Raw genomic sequence first — 19,639 nt, forward strand, 5'->3', positions numbered from 1 at the left:
ATCATCCCCGGATGCCATATAGTGCGACCGGAGTTGCATGCGCAAATAAGGTCGTATTCTGATTTGCGTGTGCAATTTATTAACAAGTCAACCAGCGCTGATAATTGCCACTTCACAGGTAATTCTTGACACCAATTGGCATTAATTCAAATTTATGCGCAGAACCTACTAAGTGTATTCTGTAAAGTTCTGCATGTAAATTCTAAGACGCAGAACCATAAAGAGGTGTAGCCATGGCTGTGGAATGGGCGGATTATGTTTCTAAAATCTATACACGCTGATACAGAATACACCCGCTCCGCCTCTAACTACTTACCAGCATTTACACCAAGTTTTATTTGGCGTAAATACCTGCAACTAACTTAGTCGCCTGGACAGTTGCTAGGTGTATTCTATAAACTGCGCCTAACTTTAGGTGTAGTTTATAGAATACGCCTAGGTGTATTTTTTTGCGGCATCGATTTTTACAGTGCCATATATAGATTCTGGTCCTATACTCTTAAATATTAAATGTTGGTTTATGTATACATTCATAACGACAGCAATTAATAAAAGTCAGCTATAGAAATGATAAGTAGTAGTAGTACCCCAGTAAATGGGTTATTTGAAAATTATCCACCTCCCTGCTAGTAAAACTACAGCTGATGGTTCTTTGAGATAGGTGGCTGTCAAATCCACTGTTTTGCTGTAGTTGCAACTGGTCTTTGCCAATCCCAACCTCACCCAAAGCTGCTACCCTAGGCAACTATCTATACCTAATGGTTAAGTCAACCCCAAAGCATTTGTTCCTAGAAGTATTCATAATTATGTAAAGCTTTATTACAGTGCTATAAGGTATTAAAATTAGGGCTGTACCGAATATTCATATTCGATTCGGCCCTGAATAGTGACTGTAATATATTATTCATATTCGGCTGAATAGTGATTTAAATTCAAATACGAATAATCCAGGACTCTACTGTGCTAAATCCTACTGAAATAATACTTGATCTCTGATTTCACATTGCTTCTTTTATTATTTGTTATGCTAGAGCTCAATACTCATTATTTATATTCGGTATTCATATTTGGCCGAATAGTAAAATATGCTATTCGTTACAGCTCTAATTAAAATACCAGTACCTGCTTCTAAGAATGCTGAAATACTGTTCTATTCAATATAATGTATAACAAACTGTAGTAACTGCTTTTACATAATTTTAATTGTTAGTGCATAATTCCCCGCAGTTTAACAGATCAAGCAGATGTATGCATCTGGAAGGCTCGACTTCTTTCTATCTTTGCCTATAAGAGAAATTTTAAAGCAGGAGAGCAACTCTCAGCCTGAGATCAGACTCCCACCCTCAGAAATAAGAAACAAAATCAAGACTGTGCATCTTGACACAGATAAATAGGACTTTAAAACACAGATGTCACTATTCAATGTTTTCAAATAAACATTTATGTATGATATGCGCAACAGTTTAATAAGTTCACAGTGACAACGCTAAAAGTCATTTGACTTGAAAAGAAAAGGTGAAACACATTGTTCTATAAAGAATACCAATCCATTTTGGAAAATTCTTACAAAAAAAAGGCAGAGTCAGGGTATAGGAAATTATAATTCTGTCTAAAGAACATAAAACACTAGAGAACAAGCTTCAGTTCTGGTTGATTTTTGTAATAAATAAAGTTAAACATCAACTGCTACTCATTTGTAATTTAAACAAAATATATGATATTTCACTTAGTAAGCCTCCTTCTTCCAACCTTTGCAAAAATATGAGGGTAGAGAAGGATTTTTGGAGACATTAAAAAGCTTTTAAATTCGGGTACTTGCAATAGGTAAATGGGGAAAAATTATTGAAAGGGACTGTGCAGACAGAACGTAAATTAGGATGCTGCCCTGGAAAGGGTAAAATAGAACAGAAAGCTTGTGTGAAATGGAAGGGACATGTAGTTAATCTCAGAAAAAGGCTTAATGTCATGTAGAAAACTGCCGCTTGCTTCCAAAGACTGGCCCAGTCTCAATATAGAAAGAAGAAGCACAAGCTTACCTCTCTAGAGTTTTCTTGCTTTCCTTGTCTGTTTGTAATTCAGTTCAGATTTTTCTACACAATGACCCACTGTACACCAATTTTCTGTGCCTGGGCTATAGCCCCCTGCTTGTCTTCTCTTAGGAAATTTCCTGCTTCCAGCTGCTAAAGTGTTCAAAAATTCTAATTGTCTATTAATACCCTACTAGCCAGACTCAGGATTGGGGGGGGAGGGGGAGCGGGGGGGGGGGGGGGGATGTGTTAGGGAGCGGGGAGGGATGTGTTAGGCAAGCAAGCCGTATGAGTAACAGAACAGACTTAGCAGATTTGATACCTAGTCCTTAGAGGGATGGAGGTTTCTTTTGCTACTTTTGCCTGTGTAAAGGAGAGTTTTGTGCTGCCCTCTGCTGAAGGAGCCATGCACACATGTTTCTCTTCCTGTGGTTAGGGGAAAACTGCTTAAAGACAAGCACCCAGCTTGGCTACAGAGGCAATCATTTAAAATGGATTAATTGCAGAGCATTTCAAATCCAAATACCAAATCTGTCTTTAAAAGCAGGAGCAGGTATATCAATCTACACAGTAACATTAACTGTCCAGATGAAATGCAATCAGGAGGTAAGAACATCAAATGTGAAAAGAGAACTGCTCAGATAAGACCTCTGCCTTGCCCTTTCATGCAGCCTTTCTCTTATTTTATATATACATTCCAGAAGAAATGTAGAGGATCCCGAGGAGACAAAGAAGTTCTGCATTGCTAAATATACTCAGTTTAAACAGGCTGCCAACAATTATTTGAATACTTTTAAACAAGCTAAAACTCTGCGGGAGTGGGTAAAAACTGGGTCTGGTGGATCCGTTGGAGATCTGAATGATCCAAAAGGATATGTGGAAGATCAACATTGCAAGTAAAAATTCTCAGTTTAGACAGACTGCTCAGAACCCTGTGGAGATTCTGCACTGCAAGCAGTTATTCTAATACTTATAAAGAAGCTGAGCCTCCAAGGTGGTGAGTAAAAACTGGATCTGGTGGTTCCGGAGATGATGTGGAGGATTTGGTGGATCCATGCTTCTTATTTAAGGTGGAAGCACTTGAATCTGGAGGGTCCAGCGGATCTGGCTTTACCCACTTCCCAATAGTAAGAACATGTTTCTACAAGGAAAAGGGGAGCGCTTGTATTTCTGTTTTCACACACTTCCTCCTTTCCACACTGGGCAGTCTAATTTGTTTTATTATTTTGCTGTTAGTGTCAAGGCTGGTAATGTTGATGGTACAAATTTTCAGCTGACTTTGCGCTCTAGGAACATGAATGGCCATCATCCGATATCTCTAACTCGTTTATAACTGGCAGGCCATACAAATTATTGTGAGAGTCATTTCAGGGAGAAAAATAGATCCAGCAAATGCAGTTCCTTTTTAGAGGTACAGACCAGAAAAATGGGCCATTTTTATTACCAACAATGAAGGTTTTCACTCTTGAAAAGGAACCACTGGCAGCTCTGACCCCCCCCCCCCCCCTAGTGTTTAACTGGCGATTATTCTAATTTCTGCATGCCTTCTAGAAGATACACATTATGGACTAGAGTCGATAAATTGTGTTGAGAAAATGGCACAAAACAAAACAATTGACATGGAGCGCTATTCTAAAAATGGCACTTAGAGCTGTGCGCCATTTATAGAATAGAGTTTAGAGCCGATTCTTGAGCCAAACTTTGGTCACAAGCATTTATGCCAACCAAGTGTAAATCCTGGCATATAAATTAGGCATGGATCCCCCGAATTCTATAACACTGCGCACATCTTGTGAGAATGTTCATGACCTGCCCGTGCCCCTCTCATGGCCATGCCCCTTGTGGGTTGCACGCCATGAGTTTGTGCACACAGTGTTATAGAATAGCATGCGAGATACACATGCAACTCTCAATTGAGGATAATTTACACCAATAATTGATTGTTAGTGTTCAATTATTGGTGTTAAGTGGATCATTAAACAATTAAGATGCACGCACATCGCAGGATTGCGCACAAAATTTGGCGTATATGTTTTAATACTGTAATACACAAAGCACGCCACTATTAGATTCAAGTTTCATGGATACCTTTATTGATATCACTAACTTCTCAAACACCAAGCACTCACACAACTCACTCTCAAACATCACACGCAGAATCATCCAGATTCAACACCACATCAGATTATACATTGATATACATGTTGACTTCTAGCCATAATTGCTACCTCAAGCGATACTTACTCTCCTATATATAAAAATAATGTCTTATTATATCCGAGAATCCTCATATGAAGTCCCGTTAGACCATATAAAATGGCTTCAATTAATCACGAATTTTCCGTTTCAGTCTGGGAGTTATTCCAGCACAGATCTCAATCTGCTTGATGTACCAAATAAAGCCACAATGTCTTATTCACTTCTGGATTTCATACTTCACCATCACAACTCAGTTGCGCCTAGTCTTATGAATCCGCTGTGTGATATGAGAAAGGCTTGCGTGTGTAACCACAACAAGAGATCCCTCTCAACTTTCAAACCGCAGTCCACTTAAATTCCTCCGGTATATGTTTTAATGCCACATATAAAATCCAGGAGTATAAGTACAGACAGATAACTTACTTTTTTGATTTTTATAGCAATGCCAGTAAAACTTCTGGCTTGGTTCTCATGGCTCTTACAACATGTGGCACTAATTGCCATAGTGATGGGAAGACTCACTGTTCAGCTTCTTCATTGGGAATCTGAGGGGAAAAAAAATCACAGGCCAGTTATAACACAGCAAGGCCAGTGTGTGTGGGGGCTGTGGAGAAAACCTGCAGTACCCCTAATTTAGAGCCAGACCAGGCAGCAAGAGGCATTATTTATTTATTTAGATTTTGCTCACACTTTTTTCAGTAGTAGCTCAAGGTGAGTTACATTCAGGTACTCTGGATATTTCTCTGGCCCAGGAGGGTTCACAATCTTAGTTTGTACCTGTGATTGAGCCTTTTAGGCTTAAGCGGGTTAGAAATGTTTAGAATAAATCAATAATACTCTTCTTGGGCTGATTTTTCATAGACACAGATTAAAGGAAATCCCTTGGTACATCTGGTCCACACTACTTATGGAATGATTCTCTCTAGCACAGGGATTTTCAACTAGTAATGCCCACACCGCCAAAGGACGTGAGAAGAAATCAAAGGGGATGCAGAGTCTTTAAATCTGCAGCAACTTACAGGACTTTTCTAGACAGAGTGAAGGCAGTTATTAGGATAGTTATTAGTAGTATAACTGTGTACTACTATAATTTTAGCAAGATGTTAGAATTTAGCACAGTTAGTGGCTAACAATTAGTGACATATGGAGCTGTCAGAGGTCACTAGTGGGCACATGGTTTAGGAAAAGGGTGTGAGGGGTTCATTGATCAGTTAAAGGGGAACCCCTGCTCTAGGGCATCATGCAATTTTAGACTATTAAAAAGCTAAGATTCTGACTATATTAATATCTTTAACATCTCTGAGGGTGGAAGCAGGCATCCATTATAAAGAGAAAAATGCCTGCAGGAGCTGCTGCTCAGGTAGGAGATTCACCTAACTTCCTGTCTTTCTCTGCAACCACTGCTGCAGCTTTCTAACATGGGGCATTGCAAAATCAGGAACCTAAACACACCAGGGCCCGAGGAAAGGCACATTGGGGGACTCTACTGAGGTAGAGAGATCTGGAGACTCACAAAGGGACATTTTGGTGTCCCATGTTCTGTATGTAACTGGTTTCTAGTTGCTAACATCCTGCTTTGTGATTGTGAATTATATACACACAGACCTCTCTCTCTGCCATGTTGAACCCTAGCACTAGAAGGTCTCCTGAGATATAACCCTGCTCTGGTACGATGTGTTATGCAAGAGTACAGGCAGTCCAGTTTTGGGGGTGGATGGTGTGTGGGGGGGGGGGCGCATTCATTTATTTTATTTTATTTCATCTCATCTCTTCTTCCTCCCTCCCTCCCTCCCATCACCACAGGCACAATGTATTATATCTCTGGTATTTGAATACCAGTGCTGTTAAATGTGTATATTTTTTTATACTGTTTCACGGTAGTTCTGTTATTAGGTTTTAATTTACTGTTCTCAAGTTTACCTCATTTTTTTGTATTTATATGTATTCTTGGTTATTGTAAGTTTTATCTATGCCCTCACTATAACATTTGTGAGCAACCCTAAGACTGTAGGCTCCAGGAACAGGGAGGATGATGTTATAGAAACATGTTGAAGGGGACACATAAGGTTGGAAGGAAAGATAAGAAGTTCATATTGACCATTCTGAGTTTAAGCTAGAGATGAGATATCCCAGGCAGCTATTTCAGATAGATAGACTAAGATCTGAAAATGGATTCTAGGTGAAAGTTCTCATGCAGAGAGAGAAATTTGGGAGGCATCAGTGTGAATATGATATTAAAAACCATGAGGAGAGATCAGAACATCAAGGGAATCAATATAAAAGAGAGAAAAGAAGGGAATCCAGAAGTGAGAATTAGGGCACGCTGACTGATAACAGGATGGCAGTGGAGAAGGATCAATCAAGAGATACACTGAAGCTGCAGTGGAGAAATATAAGAGGAGAATCAGGATAGAATGGAATCCAAGTGAGTCAATGGTGATCAGCAGTGTCCAAAAGCAGCAGATAGGTCAGGGAACATGAGGACCATGAATGAAAAGGATAATGAGTGTATAATAGCCGGCAGGATGTCCAAAATGTGGATGTTTCTGTGAGAAGGATGTCCATGCCTGGATGTTTCTGTGAGAAGGCTATGCCTCTGACACCCCCTTTATTTATTTGGATTTTGGATCACAAGTAGCAGCAGTGGGATTTGAACTGGTCACTTCTGGATTGCAAGAGCAGTGCTTTAACCACTAGGCCACTCCTCCACTCCACTCCCTTGAAATTTGGCCATCCCTGGGGGGGCGGGGGCAGTTCAGGACTTCCATGCCTTCGCTATGCCTCTGCTGACACACACATACCTCCCCCCCAGGGACCTGCATACTGCTGCGATGGACCTGAGTATGACATTTCAGGCTGGCAAAAAAGTTTTTAAAGTTGTTTTTTTCGGGGTGGGAGGTGGTTAGTGACCACTGGGGGAGTCAGGGGAGGTCATCCTTGATTCCCTCCAGTGGTCATCTGGTCAGTTCGGGTACCTTTTTGAGGCTTGGTCGTAAGAAAAAATGGACCAAGTAAAGTCGCCCAAGTGCTCCTCAGGGATGCCTTTCTTTGTTCCATTATGGGTCGAGGATGCCCATGTGTTAGGCATGCCCCAGTCCTGCCTTCGCTATGCCTCTGACACGCTCCCGAGAACTTTGGTTGTCCCCGCAATGGGAAGCAGTTGGGGACGCCCAAAATCGGCTTTTGATTATGCCAATTTGGGCAACCCTGAGAGAAGGACGCCCATCTCCCGATTTGTGTCGAAAGATGGGCGCTCTTCTCTTTCAAAAATAAGCCTGATAGACAAACATGTTTTAATGGGACAGAGTCAGCATAGGTTCAGCCAAGGGAAGTCTTGCCTCACCAATTTGTTTCATATCTTTGAAGGCATGAATAAACATGTGGATAAAGGTTGCTGTAGTGTATCTAGATTTTCAGAAAACGACAAAGTTCGTCATGAGAGACTCCTGACAAAATTAAAAAGTCATGGGATAGGATGCATTGAGGCATATTTTCAAAGCACTTAGCCTCCAAAAGTTCCTTAGAAATGAAACTTAGCCTCCCAAAGTGCTTTGAAAATATGCCTCTATGTCCTTCTATGGATTAGGAATTGGTTATTGGACAGAAAACAGAGGGTAGGGTTAAATGGCAATTTTTTTTCTCAATGGATGAGGGTGAATAGTGTGGTGCTGCAGAGATCTGTACTGGGACAGGTGCTATTTTAACATATTTATAAATGATCTGGAAATTGGAATGATGAGTGAGGTGATTAAATTTGCAGATAACACAACAAAGTTGTCAAAATACATGCGGATTGTGAAATATTGCAGGAAGACTTTAGGAAACTAAAGACTGGGCATCCAAATGGTAAATTAAATTTAATGTGGACAAATGCAAAGTGATGCACATTGGGAAGAATAATCTGAATCATAGTTACCTGATACTAGGGTCCACCTTAGGAGTCAGCACTCAAAAAAAAGATCTAGGTGTCATTATAGACAATACGCTGAAATCTTCTGCCCAGTGTGTGGTAGCAGCCAAAAATGCAAACAGGATGGTAGGAATTATTAAGAAAGGGATGTAAAATAAGAGCAAGACTATTATAATGCCTCTGTATCGCTCCATAGTGCGACCTCACCTTGAGTATTGCGTATCTCAAAAATGATATAGCAGAATTAGAAAAGATTCAAAGAAGAGCGACCGAAATGATAAATGGGATGGAACTTCTTCCATATGAGGAAAGGCTAAAGAGGTTAGGGCTTTTCAGCTTGGAAAAGAGAAGGCTATGATTGAGGTCCATAAAATCCTGAGAGGGGTAGAATGGGAAAAGTGAATTGATTTTTCACTCTTTCAAAAAGTACAAAGCCCAGGGGACACTCAATGAAATTACGTGGAAATACTTTAAAAACAAATAGGAGGAAATATTTTTTCATATTTAACCTCTGGAACTCATTGCCGGAAGATGCGAAACAGCGGTTAGCATATCTGAGTTTAAAAAAAGGTTTGGACAAGTTCCTGGAGCAAATGCCCATAGTCTGTTATTGAGATGGCCATGGGGGAAGCCACTGCTTGCCCTGGGATTGGTAGCATGCAATATTGCTACTAACTGGGTTTCTGCCAGGCAGAGGCATTCCTGGCCTGGATGGCACCCGGGGCGAAGCGCCGATGCGCCCCCCCCCAAGTGCAGCATGCCCCCCCCCGCTAGATGACACCTTCCCCCCCCTCCGGCGAAATGACACCCCTCCGGGTGCACGCCGCTGGGGGGGGGGGGGTGCCGCAGCGCGTGCCTGCTCTTCCGTGTTCGCTAAACTTTGTTCGTTTGATGCAGCTCCCTCTGCCCCGGAACAGGAAGTAACCTGTTCCGGGGCACAGGGAGCTGCAGCGAACAAACGAAGTTTAGCGAACGCAGAGGAGCAGGCATGCGCTGCAGCACCCCCCAGCGGCGTGCACCCGGGGCGGACCGCCCCCACCGCCCCCCCCCCCTTGGTACGCCACTGCTGCCAGGTACTTGTGACCTGGATTGGCCGCTGTTGGAAGTAGGATATTGGGCTAGATGGACTATTGATCTGACCCAGTATAGCTAATCTTACGTTCTTATGAAGAGAAGGAAAGTGGAAGAAGAGGAAGGTGTATGGTGAAGAACTCAAGATGAATTTTTTGAACCTGGTCATGAAAACAAATCAGAAGTGGGATGGAAAGGAGAGAGGGGGCTAAAGCTTTCAAGAAATGTTGAATAACAGGCTAACACTTCAACTGTAGTTGGCCAATTCCATAAATAGCCTTTATGAGACAGAAGAGTGACTGAGACCAAATGAGTAACACAATGGAGGGAATGATAGATAACATTTGATGTGATCACAAATTACAGACCTGTTGCATCTATATCTGTTTCCATAAAAATAATGAAAGAGTTGGTGGCTGGATTGGAGGAGTAGCCTAATGGTTAGTGCAGCAATCCTTGAGGCCTGGCAACCTGGATTCAATGCTCTTTGTGACCCTGGGCAAGTCACTTAACCCTTCATTGCCCCAGGTACAAAAACTTAGATTGTGAGTCCCCTAGGAGCAGAGAAAGTACCTACGTATAATGTATAGCACTGCATACATCTGGTAGCACTATAGAAATGATTAGTAGTAGTGGCTGGTGACCTCTCAGAATATTTGGAAAAACACAATTTAGTATTTTTTTGGCAATCCAGATTTATAAGAAGGATTATAGCACAGAAACATTTGTAAGAGCCTTGGACTCAAATGCATGAACAATATTGAGTAAAGGAAAATAGGCTATGATATTACAATTTGATTTGTCCGCCACCTTCGATTTGATCAACATAATATTTTGCTTCAAGTGTTAGGTGAATTAGGGATAACAGTGTTAAGTTGGATGGAAGGATGTCTAAAAATGAGAACATATAAAGTCAAGGGGCCCGATATTCAGCCGGCGGTGATCAGTGTTTTTCTGACCACCGCTGGCATTAATCCTAGAAATTCAATGCTGGTCCATGTCCAGGCACTGGCATTGAATTTATGGATTTCCGGAGCTGGCTAACACACAGCTGGTTGTGTGATATTGAGCACATAGTCTTGATTCTATCTTTTGAATCAGTGCAGCAGCTCCCACAGTGAATCCGAGAATGGCCTAATATCTCCCTCCTGGAACTGGGTAATTTGGCAGCTTTATATGCCCTTGTTTCTCTCCCTCCCCCAGAGTATCTGTCCTTTTCATCCTTCTCTGATCCCCATCCCAAGCATCTGTGTGTATCATCCCCTTTTTCCAACCCCAGCATCAACCCCCTTAGATACTGAGTGGAGGGGAGAGTAGAGGGAGGAAGAGTTGCCACTTTCTCCAATATTTCTGTCTTTTCTGTTCCTCTGCAGGTCTCACTGAGCCCTAGTCAGCCTGCTCAGTCTGGTCAGCCTGCTCCATAGGTGTAGCAACTACATAAGGAGGGGAGGGGAAGGGTGAAGGGAGGGGCGGGGGGAGGGCAGATGCAGATTTCTAGATCAGGAGAATATAAGAAACTAGTAAAAAAGGCCCGTTTGTGACACAAATGAAACAGGCGCTAGCAAGGTTTTCCTCGGAGTGTGTATGTTTGACAGAGTGTATGTGAGAGATGGAGTGTGTGTGTCATAGAGAGAATGAGAGAGAGACAGAGACAGTGTGTGTGTGTATGTGTTTGTGTGAGAGAGTGTGTGAGAGACAGAGTGTCTGTGTGTGTGAGACTGTGTGTGTGTGACAGAGAGATAGTGTGATAGACAGGGAGTATGTCAGAGAGAGTGTATTTGAGAGACAGTGACTGAGTGAGTGTGAGCCCCACCCCCACCTCTCTGGTCTCAGGACCCCCTCCCCACCTCCCTCTCCCCTGCCCCGCCTCCAGCCATCCATGTCCAGTGACCCTCCCTTCCCCCCAGCGCATCAAACCCCCCTCGCCACCTGCAGCTGCCAGTGGTAACGGTGTCTGGCCACTGCTGCTTCCCCTGTTAAGCAGCAGCGGCCGCTACATAAAGAAAAGAAGCGATAAATGTTTTTAAACCCAGCCCAAATCATTCGCAAATGCCCGAGTCTTACAACGCAGTCTCTGCAGCCGCTCCTCCTCTCACCTGTCACTTCACTGCGCTCCTCCAGGGTCTTACTCCAGGGGCAGTGACGGCAGTGATGTGGAGGCAAGAGGAGGAACGGCTGCAGAGACTGCGTTGTAAGACTCGGGCATTTGTGAATGATTTGGGCTGGGTTTTAAAACATTTATCGCTTCTTTTCTTTTTGTAGCAGCCGCTGCTGCTCAACAGGAGAAGCAGCAGCGGCGGCTGGACAGCGTTACTACTGGCATCTGCGGGTGGCGATGGGGTTTGATGCACCGGGGGGGGGGGGTTGTGCTTTGGGTGGGGGGAGGGGGTGTTTGATGTGCTTGGGGGGAGGGGGTGTTTGATGTGCCAAGGGGGGGGGGGTTCTGTGGTGCCACGCTTGTAGTTTTTTGATGCGCCGCTTCCTGCCACTTGCTCCGAAGTGGCAGGGAGCGGCACACTGACAGCTGATTCCCAGGCAGGGGGAGGAGTATGGAAATAGGTGCTTACGCCTCCCCTGGAAATCAGCTGTTAGTGATGTCATCCTGGCTACAGAGCCTAGCTCAGCAACTCCAGGAGCCACAGACACAGACAGTCCCACATTAGAACATTGGTGGTCTGAATTATTATATAGGATCATTAGAACTCTCTTTTTCTAACCAGGCTGTTAAATTCTGGTGTTTGTGTCCCTTGACTGTTTCTCTTAGGCCAACATTAACTTATTTGAGTTTTCGTAAGAATTTGAAAACTTTTTTTTAATACTACTGTTGTTTTTTTTTTCATTCTGTCTTAATTTTGTTACCGGCTTTGAACCAGTAAGTGGGAGTTGGCGAGTTAGAAGAACCAAGTCACATCACATCCAATTCCTCTTTAGGCTGCTGGCCCTTCCAGAAGTAAGAGAAACATTACAAAAAAAAAAATCCTTTACAATCTCTGGCTACACTACTTTCAAGGAAACGAGTACAAGCCTCCAAACGTACAGTGGAAGCATTGCATTTGGAGGATACACTCATCATCAACTTGCAAGCTTAGAAAAGTGTTCTGTTGCTAGGGGCGGGCCCCGTTTCCATGGAGATTCTCGGTCACATGCTGACGCTTTCACTTGCAGGCAGCCTACTGTTTTCTTCCAGCGCAGAGGCCAGAAGCTTCAGCCCAGCTGTTCTGCTTCGCAGGTCCAGAGTAATTAAATTACAAGAAATGTAGTAATGTTTCTAAGATTCTGCTCAAATTGCTCTAGCGGGGAGACTAACAATTCAGTGTGAAGGAAGTAAATTTCAAATGGTTATCATGGGTGGGGGAGGGGAGGTGCTCTGTTCTGTTCTGTTTATTAGTGAAGGCTCTTGTCTGCACAGTTTTTAGAATAATGGAGAGGTAATAAAGCAAGTGGCTACCGTTGGTTCTGTTAGCTTTATTAGTGACGATGATTGACTTGGTTTCATTTTGGTACAAACAAAGCTTGTTTTGTTTTGTATTTAAAGGGAATATTTTATTTATCAGTAATCCATGTGTTATGCTGAGATTGTTCGAGGGGAAAATCAGGATGTTTTGTTTTAATTATGAATGTGAAAGTAGTTCATTTCATTGACTATCAATGGCTTTGTTGATCTTATTTTAAAAAGAAAAAAAATCTTTCTTTTTTTTTTTTTTAACCGATCCTGCCATTGAGACTTTGCCTGTCTTCAGGAGATGCAGGAAGTACCTGTTCTTGTGTTTCAAACTTACCGGCTGAAGATAGGCAGAGCGTCTGTGAATGTGCTTTTTCAAATTATCCACCCTTATCTGAACACTGATGCAGAAACTGACTTCATCTTGCCTATATTTGAAAACTATCTAATCTAACCCTTTCAAGTGCCAGAATTTATAATCTTAGTTTTCATGACAGCAGAAAGTTTGAAGCCCATGCAGAAAGGCTTGCAGTAGATTTATTTATTTATTGCATTTGTATCCCACATTCCCCCACCTATTTGCAGGCTCAATGTGGCTTACATAGATTTGTTAACATTGTTATATAAGGAAATCAGATACAGTTAGTAATGTGTAGCGATTAAGGAAGGGAGATCAGATACAGTTAATAATGTGTAGTGATTAGGAAGGGAAGAGGGAAGAAGGAGGAGAGTTGTTAGGGTAGTTGTATATGTTGGGTGTTCATTATTGAGTGGGTAGTGAGGTGGCTTGGTGAGGTTATAGGTTCTCATGCAGATGTCTGAGAGTGTGGCTTCTAAAGCGAAGGTAATACTGTGCCATGTAAAATGTATGCGTGGAATACTTGCAGCTAATGAGGGGGGGGGGGGGGGCTGGCTGGACACATACATGAAATTTATTTCCATACAATGGAGGCAGTGCTTGCAAATAGATCTCCTGCATATTCATTGGGGAATCTAACTGGGTTGGAGCCCTGGAGGACCAAGATAGCCCTGCTCTTAGTTTTGGGTTAACTAAGATTGCAGACTGGATTCAAATTTGTCCGATAGGGTTAATTCAATCCTGGGTTTTACCCCATTGCATACAGGGACTTGCAGTCTTGTTTTTCTTAGGGAACATAAGAATAGCCATACGGGCAAATTGATGGTCCATCTAGCCAAGTTATCCTGCTTCCAGCAGTGGCCAATCTAGGTCACAAGTACCTGGCAGAATCCCATATAGTAAGCAGAAAAAAGGAATAATGCTAATGTGGCATTCTTAAGTCTTAAAAAAGGAGAGAGGGAGGATATGAAAACATCAGATATGCACTAGACACAAGGCTATTGGATCTCTTATAGTGCATAGCTATTTCAAATCCCAAGCCTACTGTGTGTAATCAGTTACTTGCAACCATAGTCCAAGAACCTATGACTCTCACCAAAAACTATCTGAAACCTTTATTTCAATGTATCACAAAATCTCCCAATTTCAAATGTAACAACAAAAAAATCTAAATGATATGTAGAAAAAAGTGACTACTTAGCTGCACAAGCAGAAACGGTGCTGTCTTGAAACTTGGACACCCAATGCCTACTTCAAAACTTTAGTTTTTCAGTCAACAGACCTGCTTCCGGGGTCTCCGGAAACATTGCCAATTTCAAACTTAGCCTGCGGCAAACGCCGTCCCAAGGAGAAAGCCATTCTCTTACTGAGAGAGGCTTCAAAGTAGGTCCAGTTGATAAATAAAATATTTTTTTCTACCTTTGTAGTTTGAGCATTTTATTTTTCCATTTGAATTTGTCCGTGTCTGCTGATTTTTCTGTTATTTTCTTTGCCTTTCCAAGATCTTCTGTCTATTTGCATTTCTTTTTTCTCCATATCTATTATCCATCTTCTCTGTGTCCCTATCTGTTCTGTCCATCACCTCTCTTCTGTGTCCCTGTTTCTGTCTACTCCTCATGGGTCCAGCCTATCTCCCTCCAGCCCCCTTCCCCTCTACAGGGTCCAGCCCAACTCCCTCCAGCTCCTTATGCTCCCCCCTCAGCTTTTACCCATCCTCTCTGCTGCCCCCCTCAGCCTCTCTCATGCCCCCTCCCCAGCTTTCACCCACTTTCTCTCATGCCCCCTCCCCAGCTTTAACCCATACTCCTCTCCCCAGCTTTTAATTAGTTTATCTCATGCCCCCTCCCCAGCCTTCCCCCAGTCTCTCTGCGGACCCCCTCCATCCTTCCCACAATCTCTTATGGCCCAACTCCAGCCATTACTTACAGAGTTGCTTCAAACCCGTCCTCTTCCCCTGCACAGCAATCAGGCTTTGCAGAGATTTGAGCTGCACAGTGCATAAAGTTGGGGTAGTCTTGCGGTTTGAAGTCCCACGAGACTTCCCCAACTTCCTGCACTGCGCAGCTCAAATCTCTGCAGAGCCCATTCGCTGTGCATGGGAAGAGGATGAGTTTGAAGCAGCACCAAGGATTAGGGAGGTAGGCTGGTGTGGAGATATACTACCGTGGGAACCCTGCAGGACCCGTGTCCATCCCCACCAGATCCCTGCAGGCCTTGAGGGGATCCCCACAAGAGTCCCATGGTCCCAGAGGAGATCCCCGTGGGATTCCTGCAAACCTGCTGTCTAGGCTGCAGGCAAAGACTGGAAGTGATTTTAAGACAAATGGGGGGGAGGGGAGGGAGAGAATTGCAGATCTTTGTGGGGCTGGGAAGGAAAGTGAGAAATGCGGCGAGATGAGGAAGGGACTGATGGGTTGCATAAGCATCACATTTACCTTGATTGGATACGCCACCACCAGAAAAGAAACTTTTTGGGCAGTCCTAGTTTTGAACTTATATCCCAAAGCAGTGCCTAATCCTACCGTTGAAATCAGAGCTACTGGTCCAATAATGCATCACAATAAGATGTTAGAAATCCAGGATTCAAACCATACCTTGACTGCTGTTCTCCCAAAGCCTGGGAAGGACCATTTGTTACCCCAATCCTACCGACCTATATCCCTTATCAATGTAGATTTTAAAATTTTTAGCTAGAATATTGGCAATATACCTAGCTAAGGTGGTACCAAGACTAGTGGGAAAAGAACAGGCTGGGGTTTGTTGTGGGTAGGCAAGCAGTAGTGAATGTGAGGAAGCTGTTGGCAGTGGAGTGGTGCAGGCAGCAGTAGATATTGACCCTGGCTATTAGTTTTGACTCCAAAAAGGCCTTTGATAGAGTGGAATGGTCCTTCCTCTTTCCACTCTTCAGGAGGTGTGTATTTGAGGGGCTCTTTTTAGATGCTGTCAGGCACTAGTGCAGGAAACGGTGTGCATGCCAAAGATGGCCGCAAATCATATTCAAATATAGTCAAATGAATGTTAATGAGGTCACATGGAGGCATATTTTCAAAGCACTTTGGGAGGCTAAGTTCCATAGGTTTCTATGGAACTTTGGGAGGCTAAGTGCTTTGAAAATGAGCCTCTTAGTATTCTTTCCCAATGCTCAGAAAACAGCGCTCTAAGAACTGCTGCCCTTAACACTGGAAGCCTACTGCCTTCTTGGGAAAGGCGTTGAAGGTTTAAAGAGAGGATTTCTTCAGAATTTCTCACTTTAAACTGCTGGTTTGTGTTCTGTAAGAAGCAGAAGGATGTTTGTGTAGCCTATAAGCCCCGATAGTGGTATAGAAAATGTGTGTGAGCAAATCCGAAAATGATGCCTGTTTTCTGCACTTAAATATAAGCCTTTCAAGTGGGGAAAAAATAAAAAGCTTATATTTAAAGGTGCAGAAGAATGGTGCCGATGTGTGCATGCACTTCCAGGTTTGCCTGGGCATGCGCACAAGAGCTGCGCTTACCGCAAAACTGTGCGCATGTGCCAGGCATGTTCCTCTTTTGAGCATTGGAGGGCTCCATTTCTGTGCTGTTCTGGCATTATGGGATGGGCACTGTTGGCTTTAGTGCTGGAGTTTTGAGCATTGGAGCCAGAGAGACATATGTCCAAACAACCTTATGACATCAGCTCCTCAACAATTTATAAGAGACATAATCAAACACTTGAATTACATGTTACAAAATGGATTCTTCCCGAAGGAGAAAGGAAACATTCTACTCACCCCTATACCCAAAGACCTATACCCAAAGACGTAAAGAAAAGTGCCAGTGAAATAACCAACTACAGTCCAGTAGCATCCATTCCCTTAATAATCAAACTAACGGAAGGGATGGTAACCAAACAACTTACAGACTATCTAAACAAATTCTCAATACGCCACAACTCCTAGTCAGGATTTCGATCTAACCACAGTACCGAAACAGTACTAGTCACACTCATGACTAAATTAAAACAAATGATTGCGACTGGAAAGAACATACTACTTCTACAATTTGACATGTCAAGTGCTTTCGACATGGTTGATCATGGAATACTATTACATATCCTTGAGTACTTTGGTATTGGAGGCAATGTTCTTAACTGGTTTAAAGGATTCCTAACCACACGATCATACCAAGTGTCATCTAACTCGAATACGTCAGCCACATGGATACCTGAATGCGGAGTTCCACAGGGTTCCCCCCTCTCGCCAACTCTATTCAACTTAATAATGATACCCTTGGCCAAACTATTATCAAACCAAAACCTCAACCCATACATATACGCAGATGATGTAACGATCTACATCCCATTTAAACAAGACCTAAAGGAAATCTCCAGTGAAGTCAACCAAAGTCTCCATATCATGCACTCATGGGCGGATGCACTTCAGCTGAAACTTAATGCAGAAAAAACCCAATGCCTAATACTCACCTCACAACATAATATGAATAAATTTACCACCATCAACACACCAAATCTGAACCTCCCAATTTCAGACACTCTAAAAATTCTTGGAGTTACCATCGATTGACACTTAACACTTGAGAGCCATGCAAAAAACATAACCAAGAAGATGTTCCACTTAATGTGTAAATTAAAAAGAGTAAGACCTTTCTTCCCAAGGACTGTTTTCCGTAACCTGGTACAATCAATGGTGCTCAGTCATCTAGACTACTGCAACGCACTCTACGCCGGCTGCAAAGAGCAAATAATCAAAAAACTTCAGACAGCCCAGAACACTGCAGCTAGACTCATATTCATAGTAACATAGTAACATAGTAGATGACGGTAGAAAAAGACCTGCACGGTCCATCCAGTCTGCCCAAGAAGATAAATTCATATGTGCTACTTTATTTGTACTGTCCTCTTCAGTGCACAGACCGTATAAGTCTGGCCAGCCCTATCCCCGCCTCCCAACCACCAACCCCGCCTCCCAACCACCAGCTCTGGCACAGACCGTATAAGTCTGCCCAGCACTATCCCTGCCTCCCACCACCGGCTCTGGCACAGACCGTATAAGTCTGCCCAGCACTATCCCCGCCGTCCAACCACCAGCCCCGGCACAGACCGTATAAGTCTGCCCAGCACTTGTCCCGCCTCCCAACCACCAGCCCCAGCACAGGCCGTATATATCTGCCCAGCACTAGCCCCGCCTCCCAACCACCAGCTCTGCCACCCATTCTAGGCTAAGCTCCTGAGGATCCCTTCCTTCTGCACAGGATTCCTTTATGTTTATCCCATGCATGTTTGAATTCCGTTACCGTTTTCATCTCCACCACCTCCCGCGGGAGGGCATTCCAAGCATCCACCACCCTCTCCGTGAAAAAATACTTCCTGACATTCTTCTTGAGTCTGCCCCCCTTCAATCTCATTTCATGCCCTCTCGTTCTACCGCCTTCCCATCTCCGGAAAAGGTTTGTTTGCGGATTAATAACTTTCAAATATTTGAACGTCTGTATCATATCATCCCTGTTCCTCCTTTCCTCCAGGGTATACATGTTCAGGTCCGCAAGTCTCTCCTCATACGTCTTGTAACGCAAATCCCATACCATCCTCGTAGCTTTTCTTTGCACCGCTTCAATTCTTTTACATCCTTAGCAAGATACGGCCTCCAAAACTGAACACAATACTCCAGGTGGGGCCTCACCAACGACTTGTACAGGGGCATCAACACCTCTTTTCTTCTGCTGGTCACACCTCTCTCTATACAGCCTAGTAACCTTCTAGCTACGGCCACCGCCTTGTCACACTGTTTCATCGCCTTAGATACTATCACCCCAAGATCCCTCTCCCCATCCGTACCTAGCAGACTCTCACCGCCTAACACATACGCCTCTCTTGGATTTCTACTCCCTAAGTGCATCACTTTGCATTTCTTTGCATTGAATTTTAATTGCCAAACCTTAGACCACTCTTCTACCTTTTTCAGATCCTTTTTCATGTTTTCCACTCCCTCCGGGGTGTCCACTGTGTTACAAATCTTAGTATCATCCGCAAATAGGCAAACTTTACCTTCTAACCCTTCAGCAATGTCACTCACAAATATATTGAACAGAATCGGCCCCAGCACTGATCCCTGAGGCACTCCATTACTCACCTTTCCCTCCTCCGAGCGAACTCCATTCACCACCACCCTCTGGCGCCTGTCCGTCAACCAGTTCCTAATCCAGTTCACCACTTTGGGTCCTATCTTCAGCCCATTCAGTTTATTTAAGAGCCTCCTGTGGGGAACTGTGTCAAAAGCCTTGCTGAAATCTAAGTAAATTACGTCTATAGCACGTCCACGGTTCAATTCTCCGGTCACCCAATCAAAGAATTCAATGAGATTCGTTTGGCACAATTTCCCTTTGGTAAAACCATGTTGTCTCGGATCTTGCAACTCATTTTCTTCCAGGAAATTCACTATCCTTTCCTTCAGCATCGCTTCCATTACTTTTCCAATAATCGAAGTGAGGCTTACCGGCCTGTAGTTTCCAGCTTCTTCCCTATCACCACTTTTGTGAAGAGGGACCACCTCCGCCGTTCTCCAATCCCTCGGAACCTCTCCCATTTCTAAGGATTTATTAAACAAAAGATCATCACGCACATTCCTGGGTGGTAAGTCTATCAGGTCTGACAT

The 19,639-nt window shown here is 43.4% G+C and overlaps 2 protein-coding genes across 2 annotated transcripts in view; one reads left to right on the plus strand and one right to left on the minus strand.

Annotated features, from left to right (window-relative positions):
- The window catches only part of MSS51 (MSS51 mitochondrial translational activator), a 100,077-nt gene extending 97,933 nt beyond the window's left edge, over positions 1-2,144 (minus strand). Inside the window, exon 1 of the mRNA XM_030212645.1 lies at positions 2,037-2,144. The gene's annotated coding sequence lies outside the window, so the exon portion shown is untranslated. The remainder of the gene's footprint in view (positions 1-2,036) is intronic.
- A 10,238-nt stretch (positions 2,145-12,382) lies between these two features.
- CFAP70 (cilia and flagella associated protein 70) overlaps positions 12,383-19,639 on the plus strand; it is a 178,555-nt gene continuing 171,298 nt past the window's right edge. The window contains 1 exon segment of the mRNA XM_030213232.1: positions 12,383-12,436. The gene's annotated coding sequence lies outside the window, so the exon portion shown is untranslated.

Source organism: Microcaecilia unicolor, chromosome 8 (genome assembly GCF_901765095.1).
Source record: "Microcaecilia unicolor chromosome 8, aMicUni1.1, whole genome shotgun sequence".
Taxonomy (NCBI): Eukaryota; Metazoa; Chordata; class Amphibia; order Gymnophiona; family Siphonopidae; genus Microcaecilia; species Microcaecilia unicolor.